General features: G+C 47.4%; 1 protein-coding gene across 8 annotated transcripts in view; it reads right to left on the reverse strand.

Moving 5' to 3' along the window:
- Positions 1-18,381, reverse strand: part of EVA1C (eva-1 homolog C) — a 72,864-nt gene that overhangs the window by 39,849 nt on the left and 14,634 nt on the right. The gene's annotated exons all lie outside the window — the stretch shown is intronic.

Raw genomic sequence — 18,381 nt, forward strand, 5'->3', positions numbered from 1 at the left:
CCAAGAAATCCTGAAGCATCTCTATAAAGCTGGAAAAAAATTCCAAGTGGATGTCCCTTGGGCATATAGATGCCTGTCCCTGAAGAGATTTGGGTTCTCTGATCTCCCACTAGCTGGGCCAGGCCTTCCTGGAGGGAGGGAATGCCATTTTATTTTGGGGTCACTACTCCTGGGCACTGGAAAGAAAAGGCAGGGCATCCTGCATGGGGTAAGGGTCTGCTCTGAAGGGAGGGGAAGGGGTGGATGGTGGGGCTCTGTTATAGGCTGACCAGTGTCCCACAAGTTCATGTTCACCAGGAACTTCAGATGCCCCCTTATTTGGAAATAGGGTCCTTGCAGTTGTAATTAGTTAAGATGAAGTCATACTGGAGTAGGACGGTCCTTGACAGGTGTGACAATGTCCTTATAAGAAGAGAAGAGACAGAGGGAAGACAGCCATGTAAAGACTGGAGTGATAACATCTAAAAGCCAAGGAACCCAAGGATTGCTTGCAGCCCCCATGAACTGGAAGAAGCAAGGAAAGATCCTACCGTAGGACCTTCCAGAGGCAGCCCAGCCCTGCCACACCTCGACCTCAGGCTCCTGGCCTCCAGAGCCCAGAGGGAATGGATTTCTGCTGTTTTCAGCCACCCCAGCCTGTGGTCCTTTGTTACAGCAGTCCCAACAAACTCATACAGGCTCCCTGTCCCAGCGTCCCTGGCTACTTCTCAAGCAGGCTGGACAAGCCACAGGGCCTTGGGCTCTGAGGAGCCGTGTGCATGGCCTGGCAGGTGTGGGCGGCCTGGACCGCTTCTTAGAAAGGAGGAAGGAAGGTTCATCTGAAATGTAGATTCCTTTCCTCCTTCTCACACCTCATGAGGTCAGTTGCAAGGCAGCTGGGAGGGAAGCCAGGGACTTTCTGGTGAGGTGTGTGGGAGCCGGGTTTGGCAGCCCTTGGCCTCTGAGGGGGCGGAGGGGTGCGGAGGAAGGCAGTTTCAGAACTCCCCTATTCCCACACAGACGGCCCGGGCTGAAGTTTTATCCCTGCTGAAGTTTCAAAACCCTCTCTGACCATGATTTTCTGCAAAGGGCACCCACTGCAGCTCCCTGGCCTTCCTTGAAAGTCACAGTGAAAGGGACTATGACATCTGCCATAGGTTTGTCACACTTGCCAACCTGAAGGTGAAGAGTGGGAGCGCCCACCTTCACATGTAACCCAGACCTGAGGTCTCTCACTACAACTCCCTTTTTCCTCCCCACCCTTGAAAGAAGAAAGCCAAGAAGTCGGCTACCCTGAATTGGCTTCCCTTGGAGAAGTGGACTCTAGCGAGAGCAGCAAAACTGACATGAGGCACTGGAGCTGTGAGTCAGGGTCCTGCTTATTGGAACAATGTCCTCACTCTCACCGTGCTCCCCACCAGCTACCGAGAGAGGCCGGGCAGAGACCCCTCGGTGGTCCAATGGCAGGTCAGCATCTTCCTGCAGGACACACGGGTGGACCCTGATAAAGCCATGAGTTGTGAAAATTCCAGCCTCCTTTGTGGAATCTCAGCTCCCCCTTATGAGCCACGCCAGGGAACTCAGAGTCAACCTGATGCTTCCCCAGGCCAGCACCCACCCCGAAGCTCCCGAGGCTGGTACCCCTACCCCTGCACCTCCTCAAATTCATCATTAAGACTTTTTTGTCCACCCATCACCACATCATTCACCAGGACCATGCCAGATGACCAGCTGACTAGAATGTTAAGTTATTCCTGGGAGCACAACTTTGGCTTGATGGCTCATCCAACAGGCCATGTGTGACTCTATCTAGATGAAGGAAATGAGCAGTGGTGTTGGAGGCAGAAGACGGAAGGGGCCTGGGTCCCAGATTCATGGAGATTAGCGGAGCCTTCTCCACCAACTGGTACATGAATGGAAAAGCCATTACCTTTCTTCTCTCTATTTGTCATGTAGTCTGTCCCCAGTGAACAGAACTTGATCTCTGTGGGGCCATTTGCATCAAAACATGACATGAGTGCGTGCATTGCAGTGGCCTGAGCCCCACTGCATGCCATGCTTGTTTTCGGAGAGCGATATTCTGGAGGCAGAAGCTCAATGCAGAGAATGGCCTCTGGAGGCCTTCTGGGCCCTTCTGCCGGTATGTCAGTTCTAACACCATGAGGTACAAAGAAGATACTCCAGCAGTAAAATCTGCTCTGGAGTCAGTCCAATTCCTTCTTCAAAAACCTATGCCTGTGTCCAGACAATGGAATATTATTCAGCACTAAAATGAAATGAGTTATGAAGCTGCAAAAAGACATGGAGGAAACGTCAATGCATAGTATTAAGTGAAAGAAGCCAATCTGAAAAGGCTACAGACTCTATGAGTCCAATGACATGGCATCCTGGAAAAGGCAAAATTATGGCAATGGTAAAAAAAAGAACAGTGGTTGTCGGAGGTTTGGGGGAAGGGAAGGATGAGCAGGGGGAGCACAGAGGATTTCAAGGCAATAAAACTACTCTGCACGATACTCTAGTGATGGACATAAGTCATGACACATTGTCGAAACCTACAAAAACATATAACACCAAGAGTGAACCCAGAGTAAACTATGGACTTTGGTCCATATTATGATGTGTCAATGTAAGTTCATCAGTTGTAACACATCTACCACTCTGACGGGGAATGTTGATGAAGGGGGAGGCTGTGCCTGCATAGGGATTACAGGTATTTGGGAATTCTCTGTATCTCCCACTCAATTTTGTCATGCACTTAAAACTGTTCTACAAATGAAAGTCTATTTAAAAGAAAAAAAATTAAAACCACCCAGGCTTCCCCAGAATAGTGTTACCTTTGGGAGGAGAGGGGTTCTTGACAGGGAGGGGACATGAGAGTGAGCTGGCAAAGCTCTTTTCTTGATCTGAAGAGTGGATACATGTTTTATTTTATAAAATTCTCCCAGCTACACATTTGTGATAGGTACACTTTTTGGTGGGTAAATAAAACTGTTTCTTTAAAAATATTCTTTACTATCTGACCAATGCTTTCAACCAATGAAGAAAGTCTAGACACCGTGGAGTCTATGGAGGATTGATAGGTCAAGGGCAGTGGCGGGATGCCACGTTCTACAGCCAGCCACATCCCCACTAGACGTTACTCTAGAGTGACGGCAGGAGATGCTCATGAGGACGGGCCACCAGCCCTCACACCTGAGGGTCCTCCACAGGTGCTTCCCACACCTCATTCTGATTGGCCCACCATGTCAGAAGCTGCTAAGAGGTCAGGAAGAAGGACAAATTAGAACTATCCATGGTTTTCAGCAACACAGAGGATATCAAGGGCCTTTTTGAGAGGCATTTGAGATTGTGAGTGGGGACACGAGCCAGTTTGGAAAAGAATGAAAAGTGAGTGGAAATTGAGGAAATCCCAGATGGTTCCTGTGGTACACAGAATAGCAACCCCCACCCCCACCCCACTGATGTCCCCAGGTCCCCATCCCCAGAGCCTGGGAACGTGTTCCTTTACGTTGTAAAAGGACTCGGAGGTTATGATTAAGTTAGAAATCTGGAGATGGGAGGTGATCCTGGAGGATCTGAAAGGCCCCATATAATCACCAAGGTCCTCATAAGAAGGTCAAAGTCGATGAAAGATGTGGCAGTGGAACCAGAGGTTGTAGTGATGCAGCCATGAGCCAAAGGATGCAGGTGTTTTTAGAAACTGGAAAAGTCGAGGAAACAGATTATGCCCTGAAGACCCCGAAAGAATGCAGTACAGTCGACACCTTGATTTTAGACCTCTGATCTCCAGAGCTGTAAGAAAATAAATCTGTGTTGTTTTAAGCCACCAAGCGTGTGATGATCTGTTATAGCAGCCATAGGAAACAACACAGTTCATACAGATGACTCTTGCAACAACTTGGTAAAGATGAGGGGAGACACAGGGCTGAAATTATAAGAACTGATGTCCAGGGTCAGATTTTTAAATAACTGTGATTGAGTTAAAGCTAATGCACATGTGTGTGTAAATACATATGCAAACGGGCCCTAGGTCGTATGTAAATTACATTTGTTACTGTGGATTGAGGTTGAACACATTGTATTAGCAAGAGGGTGCGTGCAATGTTGGAGTGTGGGCTCCAAGCTAGGAAATGAGCACCGGAGAAGCCCAAGGGACTAAGGTCTGCTGAGATCCAACAAGGTCAGAGTGGGTACGGCCACACCAGCAGGCTGGAGAGGTAGGAGGTTTTGCCCAAAGTGATTTTGAGGTGGAGCACTTGCAGATGATGGAGATGTCCAAGCGGCGGCCATGGAAGAGGGTGTGAGAAGTGGGTGGAAGGGAAGGTTGCTAGAAATGAGGGTGCCCTCTGGAACAGGCATTTCCCAGGATAAAGGTAGGAACTGGGTTTGAGCAGGAGCCTGCTGCCAAGGTTTGACCTTAAACCAGGTGCAGATGACAGATGTCCCCCTCCGTCTTTCCAGTGTGCAGTCCCCAGTGAGCACACACACTCTTTCCGTTTTGTAGGGCAGACTCAATACATAACTTAGTGTTTTAGTCCATTCAGGCTGCTGTAACAAACCACCACATCAGGGGGCTTATAAACAACAGAAATTCATTTCTCACAGTTCTGGAGGTGGAAAGCCCAAGATCAAGGTACCAGCATGATTGCATTTTAGTTAGGTCCCTCTTCCCAAGCGCCATCTTGCCGTGTCCTCACATGGTGAAGGGGCTAGGGAACTCTGTGGCATCTCTTTTATAAGACATTAAAGGATTAGGGAATCTTACTCATAAAGACTCCACCCTAATGGCCTAATCACCTAATACGGTCACCTTTGGGGGTTAGGATTTCAACATATGGATTTTGGAGGGACTCTAACATTCAGACTCTAGCACTTAGCTTCTCCACCCCTTGGTTTCTTGGCTGGTTCAAATGAGATCCCTTTTAAAGAATGACTACCCTTGTGGCTTTGTGTTCATGGTTCTCTCTGAATCAAATGCCCCATCATGCTGGATCAGTCAAAAATGCTTTATTTCTTAATAGGCTCAGCCAGAGCTCTGGGTCAAGCTGTATGTGTGTGGGCAAATATTTGCTGCCCTGAAAGAAGGCAGAAGAGCAAACTGTTAAGAAATCAGTCCTTAGAGCCTGGCCTGGCCTGGAAATGGTCTGTGGATCCTTTTTTTAAAATTTTATTTATTTATTTATTTATTCATTCATTCATTCATTCATTCATTCTGTGGATCCTTGTTAGCTTGTTAGCTTCACATGGTTGAGGGGCCAAGGTGCAACTTATGTTTAACTCCAAGATCCTCTCCTGATGAATCCCCACTCTGGGTACCAGCAGTTCCCACAGCAATGGCCATGGCTAGAACTTTCCTCAGAGGATCATCTTGAAAGACCTGGCTGGGTTGGGCAAATCTTAGAGTAGTTTAGATAAAGGCTTTTATGTTTCCTTTTTTTAAAGATAGATGGATAATTCATGGGGAAGGAGCCCCTAAGAGTGGCAGGAGCTCTCCTCTGTCTTCAGAAAGACAAGGGGAAGTAACTCTTGAGATTCTCATCCCCATCACCTTTACAAGGAAAACCCATTTATCCAGAAATGTTACAGTGACCAGAGAATGACCAGAATGTAAAGGACCGATTTTCAGGGAACCATGGGCATGTCCCAAAGTGTTTTATGAGAGGAAGAACATTATACAGGGGAGAAAGGAGGTGTTAGGGCAAAATGAGCTTGGGGTGTATGGGTTAAAACAAAGCAAACACAATTCTTTCCCTGCAGGACTTCCCAGAGCCACAGATACACCAATGTGCATAGCAACTATCAAGCGTCAGAAATAGGAGGTAGAATCCTTCACACATAATTGACCAGCACATCATTCTTTTTTTTAAGATTTACTTATTTGAGAGAGAGAGAGAGCAGGAGGGGCAGAGGGAGAGAGAGAGAGAATCCCAAAGAGACTCCACACTGAGCATGGAGCCCGATGCAGGGCTTGATCTCATGACCCTGAGATCATGACGCAGAGATCACAACCTGAGCCAAAAACCAATGGTCGGACACTTAACTGACTGCACCACCCAGGTGCCCCCAAGCACATCATTCTTAAGGAAACATTTAGAGTTTCATAAACCACAGTCAATCCTGACAGCTGCATTTAACTTGAAAGATTTCAGAAGGCACTTCAGAGTCCCATATGGTTTCAGAATCATCATGCAGCATCAGGGGACAGGGAGGAAGAGCAGGGAGCAGAGGATTCAGTGCCCGAGAGCAGGGTTCACAGTGGGATTAAAATGTGTGACTGTGCCCATCACTTCTCCCAGCACTGGTGTCCTCATGTTTTATGGTGAGGATCAGATGATATAATGGCACAGCATCTTTATCAGCCATAACCCACAGCACCAGTTGAGGGGATCTTTATTGTACTGTCAACCTTGAAGAACGCAAATTTACGCAGAACTCTTTGGTGGCTTGCAAATCAAACTGCATTCCCAGTCAGCCCTGTCTGCTCTGAGCCCTGATGGTAATACGTTCAACTTAGAGACAAGTACACAGCCCAATAGCCATGCTTGTGGTCCAGAAATGTCACTGTTCAGCTTGAGGGGAAAGGAAAATTTTCCTTCCTTCCTTCCTTCCTTCCTTCCATCCTTCCTTCCTTCCTTCCTTCCTTCCTCCCTCCCCCCATCTGCCTCCCTCCCCCCCTTTTCCCTCATCCTCTCTCCTTCTTTACTCTCTCTTTCCTTTTTTTTTTTTTTTTTAAAATAACTAAGGTTATCGGGCGCCTGGCTGGCTCAGTCAGAGGAGCATGGGACTCTTGATCTCGGGGCTGTGAGTTCGAGCCCCACATTAGGTGTAGAGATTATTTAAAAATAAAACCTTTAAAAAAAGAATTAAGGTTTACAACATTACTAAGATTTAGAACAGGCCAAAGAAGCTGCAAATTCTTCCTCCTTTCTTTTCTGAAGTCAGAGCCCCTCCACAAGAGTCCGGGTTTTCCAATACCTGATGCTGCCTGAGTCACTCTAAGCACAGGATATAAGTACATCAGTTGCTGGCCCCACATCCATGTGCTAAAGTCCCCTAATCACCAGCGTCCAATTTTCCCATCTTCCTTCTGGGAAGAGAGTGGAATTCAATTCTGTTGCCTTTGCTACCCTCCCCCACTTATTTAATGGAGCAGAACCCTCCAGTCCATTAATGCTTTAGATAAGAGACTACACCCTTTTATTCACAAATACTCCAAGGTGTTTCTACATGTTTGAAGTTCTTTTCCAGAAAAGGGTTTTTTTTTTTTTCCCTTTTGTGTTTGTGAGTGTGTTTAGAGAATTGGCAAAAGCAGGAGCAAGGGGGCAGTCTGTGAGGCATTAGGGCAATGAGTCAGTGTTTCTAAGAGTGCAGGAAAGGCTCCACAATGGATGAAGGGCTCATGACTGGGCACCACACACCCAAGATTGTTAAGATCAAAAAGTGAAGTTGGTTTAAGTCATTTCTCTAGGCCCAAGTTTGGCACAAGAAAGTTGAACCTGGAGGTTAATTATGAAGAAAACGAGAGCCATCAGCGTGTGTCTTAGGTGTTCAAGGGGGAATTACAAAGACTAGGGACTTCCAAGGATAGCTCTCTGAACTTAAGTAATAAGCTTAGATCCTGGTCCCAAAACAGACCAGAGGAGGACAGAAGGTGAACTGAGGGTCTAGATGGGGTAGGGACCATACATTTCCTCCTGAGCACATGGGAGGGGCATATTTCCCACTCCCCCTTACAATCATGTGGGCCAGTAGAAAGTTCTGGCCAATGGACAGAGGGTAGAAGTGATGTTTGCCACTTTCAGATCTGGCCCTTGAGATTCTGTGTGACCCTCCACTCCCTCTCTCTCCCCAACTGCTGTCACATATGGAAGATAGAAGGAACAGCTCTGAGGACCCAGAAAAGATGGGGGAGGCACAAGATGGAAGGAATCTGGGTCCCTGAATGACTGCACAGCCTCTCCCTTTTCCAATTACACTGGATCATAGCATGAGCAAGAACTAATCCTTTATTCCGTTATTCCCCTAAGATTTGGGAGTTGTTTGTTTCAGCAGCTAGCCTACCCTGTCTAATACTCCAGCATTCTATCAGTTGGTACTTGTGTTAAGTAGAAGGCTGGCAGGACTTTGAGAAGTACCAAAAACTTCCACCAAACACACCACATTGGTTTGTGATGCATACTGTTGACACCATTCCACATGACCTTCAGTTCTCATCTGGGGAGTCATCTCTTTGAGTTAAGACCTTCCTACAATTAAAGTGAGTTAAATTACTAATGAGTTAAAAGGGATTAGAGGTCTCATTAATTAGTCATCACCCTCCACAACGCCACTGACCTGACTTTTAAAAAGTGCATTAGCAAAAGTGGAAAGCAGGGACTAGTGGGCTTGGATGGAACGCTCCCAGGCAGGCAATATACTTGCTTCTATATACTGATGGATGTGGGAGAGGGCATGGGGCTGTGAACACACCGGTTGGCATGTGTTTCTCCACTCCACAGAGTGTTGGCCCTGGATCAGAAGTGGCAAAGCATAGAGGTGGTGGCCACAGGCTATGATATGGGGCTCTGGACCTGCTCAGATCAGATGCTTCTTTGGGGATGTTGAGTAGAACCTCTTTAGACCTCAGCTGTAAAATCAGAAAGTTAAGCCTACTTTAGAGGGTTGATGCGCAAGTGATAAGAAACAGCGTAAGTGGGGCACCTTATATGGTGGCTGGCGTATCATTTTTCTTCCCCGAGGAGAGCGTGAGCGTACTAGAAGGAAAACAGATTGGCAATCCAATCTCTGGAAGAGAGAGCCCCAAAGAACGCAAGGACAAGGAGCACTCCAAATCCACTTCTTCCCAGCTCCACCTTGGTTTGGCCTTGGGACAAAAGATCTGGTAAAAGAGTAGACGATGTCTGCTTTCATATTCTATAAAATTGCCCCCAAGGAGGGGCTCATCTCCATGATGGGGGGGGATCATGCCATCAGTCATTTTTCCTCAGGTTTCAGGGGGCCGTGGAAGCACTTTTCAGAGAAATGAGCACAACGCTCCCTGAAAAGAACCAACTAAGTGCTAATTTGGGTAAGTTGGCTGGCTTCTGATAAGCCACTTTTCAGACTACAAATTCCTGAAATCCAGTCTCTGACCACTTTTTCTCAACAAAGTCAGCGATTCTCTTTGAGAACAAAACTGCTTGGTTTTCTTAAAGCCAAATAGAAATACTATTTCCAAAGGCATCGAACCTACAAACTTCTCATGTTCACTCTTGTTCCAAGAGCATTTAGAGGAATCCCAAAGTGTATTGATTAAAATACTCTCAAATTTCTAATCAGATACGGGAAAAATTAACCCTGGAAGTTGACTGTGAACCTTTGTCGAGTAATGTGACAATGTCCCCTGGCTCTCTCTGTGACTTTTCTGCCTTGAGAAATGAACATCCTATGTCTTCAGGGGAACCACATGGCACCCAGTCACCAGCTTCCAGGCACATGGAGACTTTCCCATTGTCCCGGGACTTGGAATTTTTGTTTCCAACACTAGTTTCTGGGAGTCACTTACCCAAATATCTTCTATCTTGTTACTTTCTCTCCCAATACCTCCTTGTTTTCTCTTCCTACACACCTACCCTGTGATTCATCAAGTCCCAGACTTTCCTCTTCAGAATTATATATATTTTAAGTGGATTCTTCTGTGTGGATGCCCATGTGTCAATTTACCTGTACGGTTTTCAGATCCCTGTGCTTGGCTGGCTAAGCATCTGTCTACACGTGTCCATCCACTGTATGACTTTCCAACTCACTCAAACAAAAACCCCAAGTCCTTTTGTGACTGGGGTCCCTTCTCCCTATGTGACCTCATCTCCTACCATTCTCCCCTTGGCTATGGCCACAGCAGTCTCCTTGTTTCTGAAAAATGCCACCCACACTCCCACCTCAGGATTTTGCTTTGGCTGCTCTATTCGCCTGAAACCGTCTTCTTCCAAATACCTGCTTTTCCCCTCCCTCCCTACATCCTGCCCTTTTTCAAATGTAACCTTATGAGACAGGCCTTCCCCAGCTCCTCTGCAAAACAGCACATCTTCTGCCCCACCACCCCGATTCTGCTCTATTTCACCGCATGGAGGGCACTGTCAGCTTCTCCCCTTTTGAATGTAAGAGGGATTTTGTCTTATTTATTGCTCTGTGCCTGACACCTGAAAAAAATCTGACACACAGAAGGGGGGCCAGGAATAGTTGTTTTAAATGTGTGAGAGAGTGAGGAAAGCCTGAATGCTTATAGCAACCAGCTTCACCCAGTACTTGCACATCTTAAAATTTCTATTTTCCTGATGCCTCAACATCCCACAAACAGACGATGAGCAGTGATCAGGACATAAGGCTGGCCCCTGTTACCAGTTCCCCTTCTTGGGCTCCCTGACCATGACCTAGTCACATTTAAACACACCAATAAAAAGCCCCATGCCGGGTGCCTGGGTGGCTCAGTCGTTAAGCATCTGCCTTCGGCTCAGGTCATGATCCCAGGGTCCTGGGATCGAGCCCCACATCGGGCTCCCTGCTCGGTGGGAAGCCTGCTTCTCCCTCTCCCGCTCCCCCTGCTTGTGTTCCCTCCCTCGCTGTGTCTCTCTCTGTCAAATAAATAAATAAAATCTTTAAAAAAAGCCCCACGCTTTTGCTTGTGTACTCCAACTAACCCTCAATAAAGGCACTTGCCTACAGGTCCTCTCCCTCTCAGCTCCCCACCTGCTTGGTTGAGCTGCTCCCTGAGCACTCCTCACATATGGTCCCCTGTGGGGCCGCCATGCCTCTCTCCTTGAAGACCTGTGAGTATAATAAACCCTTTAATTTCATATGCCTTCCCAAGTATAATTTCCATGGCCATGATGGAGTGACCCCAGGACAACTTACTTCCCAGTTTACAACACAGTAATATACTATGTTATATATACATATATGTATACATACAACATATATATACAATAATATACATACATATTTATATACATATACACAGAAAGAAAGGGTATGAATTAATTGATTAAAAATTACTCTAAGCATGCTGTGTTGGACTTGAAATACAATCTTATGATTACACTCACTATTTTATTTTGAACAGGTCTGGTAGGAGCTCCTTCCTGCTTTTTGACCAAAGGTTTCAAATCCTATAAAAAGGAACACCTTGTTTGGTAACCAGGTACTAAACCCAGAAAGTTATTCAGTGAACACCACCTGGATTAGATTAGTGTAAAGGAAACTGGATCAATCCTCTTTTTCCTCAAGCACCTAAAAGGATTACTTTTCCTTTTCTTTAGGATGCTGACTAACCCCCAAACGACAGAGCCACTTGGTGAGTAAGGCGGGAGACTGCAGTGCATTTGATAACTTAATGCAACTTTTTACCAGTGCTTGAAACTCAGATATGAAATCTACACTTGATCTTTCCTGCTTGGAATTGGCCAAATTAGTGGCTCTATCCCCAGGTACAACAAAAAGCTCTCAGAAATACTCAGGGAGCTGACCAACCAGAAAGCCCCACACAGCCCAGCCCACAGCCGTGGGGGTGGACAGGTGCCGCCTCCCTGCCCGACCAGTAAACAGCCTTTCAACTTCAGATGGCTTACCTCCCATCTGCCCACTGCCGAAATGTGTAGGATGATCAAGGGACATGGGATCTGTTTAAGGTTGAAATGAAGACTTCAGGGCACGCATTTTGTGTTTCATTCAGTTAATTGGAAAATTATAGAGTGATTTCACAGCTCGTAATAATGAAACTTTTTTAAAAAGATTTTATTTATTTATTTGACAGAGAAAGAGACAGTGAGAGAGGGAACACAAGCAGGGGGACTGGGAGAGGGAAAAGCAAGCTCCCCACTGAGCAGGGAGCCCGATGCGGGGTGGGGAGCTCATGACCTGAGCAGAAGGCAGACGCTTAAGGACGTCTGAGCCACCCAGGTGCCCCACGAAACTTTTTTTTTCCTTACACTTTAGAAATGATGCTGTTTGGTGAGTAGCACCATAAAACTCAGAAAGCCATTTGGAAGGTTGCAAAGATTAGATTTAGGGGCAGAACAGGTTTGCTGTACTTGTGATGGAATGCGTTTTGTTTCCTGGAACAAAACCAGAGCATGCAAATTTCTAAAAGTTGAAACAAATGTAAACAGCGTATTCCAGAGGCAGTGCTTGGGAATAGGCTGGGTGACCCTAAGGGTCCCTTACAGCCTCCCCACTGGATCAGTGGAGGATCTTGGACAGGTCATCTGGCTTCCCCCTTCTTTTGCCTTAGAATTAGGGGAAGTAACCGTATTTCTCCCTTTGTATTTCACAGACACAGGGGAGGCTGGACAAATGTAAAGAATTGCGGGCACCCACACAGTAATTGGGCTGGCCTGGCCTTGCTCTTGATATTCATCCTTGATTGAATCCCTGGCATGCTCCCCCCAGGGCGGGTTTAAAACTCCCCCCGCAGGCTCAGCTTCACCAAACCACCCTGGGGACCCACGCTTCCTTAATTCTGCCAGGAGCTGCTTATTTCCTCTTCTGTATCCCACCTTTGTGGACGTTTTTTTTTTTTCCGACTGTCCTCATCATACGCTTGTTATTCTTAATCTGTTACCTAATTTTATATACAACCATTTAGGCACCAGCTGAGTAATTACACCTCTCACTTTTGAGCGCCGTTTTGTCTCCTTTATTCTCCACCACCCCGGAGTCCTTCTCTAGTTACTGACTCCTGGCCATCTATCTTTTGGGTGGTTAGGTTGAAGAAAATCTGACCCTGGTCCTTGGTATAGGCAGCTGATCCTCATTATTCACAGATTCTATATTTGCAAATTCACCTACTTGCTAACATTTATTTGTAACTCCCCAGATCAACAGTTGCAGGTTTTTCCCAGCTCAAAATAATTTTGTCAGCAACAGGCACCGTCCCACCTGAGGTGGCACGAGATGACTCTCTGCCTTCTGGATTCAGCTCTCATATCAAAAACAAGTGTCCTGGGGCACTGGGGTGGCTCAGTCCATTAAGCATCGGCCTTCGGCTCAGGTCATGATTCCAGAGTCCTGGGATCGAGCCCCGCATCGGGCTTCCTGCTCCGCGGGAGTCTGCTTCTTCCTCTCCCTCTGTCTGCCACTCCCCCTGCTTGTGCTCTCTCTCTCTCTCTCTCTCTCCCACATACACACATAAATAAATAAATAAATAAATAAATAAATAAATAAATAAATAAATAAATAAATCTTATATCCGAGATAGAGTAGGATTTATATATCCATGTGATTGCTAGCCTCCCAAACGGTTACTGTTCATATGTAATTCAAACATGCAGAATCACTTTCTGGGATTGCCTTCAGAGCACGTCTCAATGTGGTAGAACTTTGTTTTTGATTTCTAAAAGAATATAATTATATTCATTCCTACTGTTTTTATAAAAATCTCCAAACTTTAAAAAATAAAATCCTTGCCATCTCCTAGCTCTTTATGATCCTCACACCAGCTCTCAGAGATGCCAGGGAAGTCTTTCCCTTTGTGTGAAAAGGTCATACAGCCAGCTGGTGACGGGGCCAGAACAAGGCTACACTCCGACTCCTGGTCTAGAGTCTCTTCTCCGGATTCAAGGGGCTCCTCACTAACCCTGAATCCGGGGCTCTGAATGAAGGAAGAACTGTTCACCACTTCTCCCTCTACACTTTGTTATAATATTATGCTTAATGCTGGGGTACAGGATTCACAGATTTAAAACACCAGGGGCAGAAGGGGGGGCTCAATAAAACTAGACGTGACTCATCCAAGAGGCCAGAGGGCTTCCAAGTGGGAGGTGACACATGCAGAAAGAGTAGGAGCCAACCAAGTGAACGTAAGCCTCAGGCATCAGGGGCAGATATGTGAAGGCTCAGAGGGCATGTGTAGACATTCTGCACAGCTGGCCAGTGTGCAGAGTATGAGGTCAGGGGCAAAGACTGGAGAAGGAAGCGGTGCCTTGCTAACGAGTCTGAATTTCCATCCAAAGGCAGATGGGAGCTACTATGGGCTTGTAAGCAGGGGAGTGATGCTGTTCAGATTTACAATTGAGAGAAATCCTTCTAGCAGTCTGTGTTGGATGGACTGGAGAGACCCATGATGAAATTAGGGTGGTCGTAATCCTGCTGGGGAGCACTGATGCAGGTCTTGGGGATGGGGTGGGAGCAGCTGAGACCAGAGTCAACATCACGGATGGACGACCTGAGCATTGCATACAGCCCCACGCTCAGCCCCACGCTTGGTTTCACGCTCTGCTGTCACCATCTTGAAATTCTTCATAATTTAATCTTTGGACTCGTGTTTTATAAGCAAAGCCCGATAGGATGATGGGGGACGTGCGTGGACAGAGGAGGCACCCACACTATGAGCTGCCACCATTCCTTATGCCTCGTTCTCATGGTGATTTGAGATGCCCTGAGCACAGAATTCTGGCGGACCCACAATGGCGATGCATCCAGGAAAACCCAAAGTGAGCATCAGACAGGCATATTCCATCCGGGATGGTAAACAAAGATGCGGACTGCAAGCACCGAGCCACCATAGCTTCCGCTAGAATCAGAACTGGCTTTGAACCAAGAGCGAGGCAATGGCATTGTGAGAAAGAGGAATGACCAAGGAACCCCATCACATCTGTCTTTACTTGTGTTACTCCCTGCGTGAACCAGCCCCCTGTGCCGAAAACGAGGACAGGGAAGGGACAGGAAAGTAGTGGGACCTTTCAATCCTTCCTCACACACCGTAAGACAAAGGTAGAGAGTGGTGATGAGTGTGCAGTATACGCGCACTGTAAGAGTTGAGTCATTTCTGTGATCCCATAGATGCACTCAATGCTCCTATATCTGCGCTTAAAACTGGTATCACCTGGGGCACCTGGGGGGCACAGTTGGTTGAGCGTCCGACTCTTGGTTTCAGCTCAGGTCAGGATCTCAGGGTCATAGGATCGAGTCCCACATTGGGCTCCACGCTCAGTGCAGAGTCTGCTAGATTCTCTCCCTCCCTTGACCGCTCCCCACTCCGCTCTCTCTCTAAAAATAAATAAATAAATCTTAAAAAAAAAAAAACTGGCATTGCCCAACATGAAGATGAACAATAAAATCCACGCTAATAACTTCAAGTGCTCATTTTCTTTACTCAGGACAACATGGAAAGCAAATATAAACACCATGAGAAGTTGGGAGAGAGACCACAGAAGGAAGGAGAAAGCTTCCTATTTTAGTGCCTTTAACAGCACATTCCCCCTGATTTTTGAGCGATGGCCCCCATGTTCACTGTGCACCAGGCCCTGCAAATTATGCAGTTGGTCCAGACTGAAATGACAGCGATTTTGGTCCTAAAAGGAGTGGGGGCAGGTGACAAGGGCAGCCGGGGGTCGGAGGGGGTGCGGCATCAGGGACAGGGAAGACACGGCAATGACTCCAGGTTTTGAACTGGTGGTACGTCCACCAGGGAAATTCAGCACCAGGACACTGGTGTTGCGGGTCTGTTCCACAGTGCCTGTGGGCATCCCTCAGAGCGCCCCGGGAAGTGCTCAGTAAGTGCTCCCAGCTTCCGGTCCTTTCTCGACTTGGGGGAGCATCACTGTAGCCTTCACATGGGTTCTCCTTGCGCATGACTCTGGGTCCAAATTTCCTCTTTTCAAGGACACCAGTCATGTTGGATTGGGCCCCCCCGCCGCCCCGATAATCTTGTCTTAACTCCATTACTTCCATAAAGATGCTTTCTACGAGGGAGGTCCTGTTCTGAGGTAGGAGGGGTTAGGACTCCGACATATATTCCCGGTGGCAGGGGTGGGGGGACACAATTCAACCCCTAACTGCTCTGCCCAGAGTCAACTCTATACAAATATTCTCCTTTATTATTATTACCTCCTTTCGTTCCCGTTCTGTTCAAAGGTATGAGGAAGAGACCAATAAGGGGCAGCTTGAGTTTGGGGAACCCACACGTGTTGTGGCCACAATCTCCATGACGACGTGACGTCTCTCAAGCAGCGCTCAGCTGCCCAGGGGAAGGTAAATATGTGAAGCAAAGAGGGGGAACAAAGAAAAGGAACGACACATTCTGGTAATGAGCCAAAGACAATTCTGGGCAGAAATACTGACAGTAAAGGAGAGAGGGAAGGCCACTCACTGTCCTTGCTCTCCCACAGCTGCCCAGGAGCCCACAGGGGGATGGGGATACAGGTGGACAGAAATAAACACCACCCCCTTCTCAATTTCAGCCAGTACACTGTTCCCTACACGTGCATAGCAGGAAAACCAAGTTTTGATAATTTATTAAAATAAATAATAGGTGTAGTCTGTGGAGTAGAAAGGTCTCGTGAGCCTGCAGCCAAGTGGAGGACTTCTACAAACCAAAGTCCTGATGCTCTTCGAAATGGTAAGAGTCGCTGCATCTGATCTCGAGATAAGCAATAGGTAGTAAACAGAGTGAGTCACTGGAAGTGTCAAGCTGGGTATCACCTTCACAGAAGGTATTTCTGGGGCTAATGTGGAAGTCATCCATCCCAAAGGAAAAGACAGATGGAGCTGGGAGGTGAGTCAAAGCTTAGGAAGCGAGCAATCGAGCGAGCGGGCGGCACTCTGATGTAGGCGGAGGGTTGGGAAGGGAACGGTGGAAATCATCTGTAGGGCAGCAGGGCGGCTCTCAGCAAGGCCAGGGGCAAGCAGTCTCTCCTCCGCGCCTCTCTCCCTAATCCAAACCCCCTCCCTGCCCCATGCTGTCCTGCCACTTCATCCCAAAGCAACATTGGCAGTGCCTTCCCTAGAGCCGTTCCCCTTGGCAAAGCTCCAAGTTCCAGAACCTTTCCCTCTTCCCCCTCCCCTGCTCTAAGACCTGTTTATCCTGAGTTGAAGACCCTCACGGCTTTGCTAGACACACTGCCAATGAAAAGGAGCCATGAATCCGTGGGCGCATCCGTCATCCACAAGAGGGCCACGCCCACCTTCACTGGACATCGAAGTTCACTCCGGAATCATGAGTGACGTGACATCACATTCCTCCCTGTGTGACGCACTGAGAGCACAAGGTCACTGCTGTGACGGTCCTACACAAATGCACGAGAATAAAACCAAGAAGAAACGTCAGACAGATCCAAACTCGGGGACATCCTATAACATAACCGTCTTGGAATCTTCATAAACACCAACATCAGGAAAGATTAAGACTGAAGTACTGTTCCAGGTTGCAAGGACACTAAGGAGAGGTGACAGCTGAAAAGAGCAGTGAGCTGGGGTCTTCTGTTTTGCTCTAAAGTATGTTATGGGGACGACCAGTGAAACCTGAATGAGGTCTGTAGCTTAGAAAACAGTATTGCAGGTTAATCTCCTGATTCTGATCACTGTTCTTGGTTAGGTAAGTCCCTGTTCTTGAGGGACACACAGAAGGGTTTAGGAGTAAAGGACATCTTGCTTGTGACTTAGAAAGGAATAAAGCAAATGTGATAAAATGGCGACATTTGGGGAATCTGAGTGAAGGGTATAAAGGAAGTCTCTGCACTATTCTTTTTTTTTTTTTAGATTTTTTTTTAAATTTATTTGCGAGAGAGAGAATGAGAGACAGAGAGCATGAGAGGGAGGAGGGTCAGAGGGAGAAGCAGACTCCCTGCCGAGCAGGGAGCCCGACGTGGGACTCGATCCCGGGACTCCGGGATCATGACCCGAGCCGAAGGCAGTCGCTTAACCAACTGAGCCACCCAGGCGCCTCCTCTCTGCACTATTCTTGCAAATGTTCTGTGTCTAGAAAAATAATAAGTATTTAACATTTAATAAGCACACAGATGGATTAAAAAGTGTGCAGTGCTTTCCCATAGGTCTCAGCCTTGGCTGCACATCAGAGTCACCTCAGGAGATTTAAAAATATCGATGCCCCGGTCCCAGCCCAGAGATGCACATTCACTTAGCCTGGGGTGAAGCTCCAGACATCAGTGCATCTAAAAAGCTCCCCCAAGGTGACGCCAGCTGCCCAGAGGAATGACAAACAGCCTGTGGTATTAGCAGATGAGGGGGGAGCTCTGAGCTGGGATCTTTCTGAGGCCCCTCAGCTCTGCTTCCTGTGAGAGCTGATCCTGGGAGCAATACAGAGACTCAAAACCAGAGCAGGGTCCTGGGTCCAATCTTGGTCCTGCCACTAATAAGCTGGGGAACAACCTGGCCAGTCCCTCACTGGTGCCCGACCTAGGTTCTCTCCCCTCTGGGGGAGACCGACCAACAGCTACCTAGAGGCAAAATGATTCAATAACCCTCCCCTCCTTGGGCCCTAGTGCCCTGGGGTGGTTTACACAGGATGACAGCCCCAAATCCTTGTGACATCCAGGTGGCGGAAAAAGAATTGGGTGAGTAGGGTTGACTGATTTCTGGTATTGCTGTCAGGTTCAATCACAGTTTGCATGACTCCCGCAGGCCCCTCCC

The sequence above is a fragment of the Mirounga angustirostris genome, unplaced genomic scaffold, assembly GCF_029215605.1.
Source record: "Mirounga angustirostris isolate CCGP_5_RB_7025 unplaced genomic scaffold, mMirAng1.0.hap1 SCAF_1, whole genome shotgun sequence".
In the NCBI taxonomy this organism is placed as follows: domain Eukaryota; kingdom Metazoa; phylum Chordata; class Mammalia; order Carnivora; family Phocidae; genus Mirounga; species Mirounga angustirostris.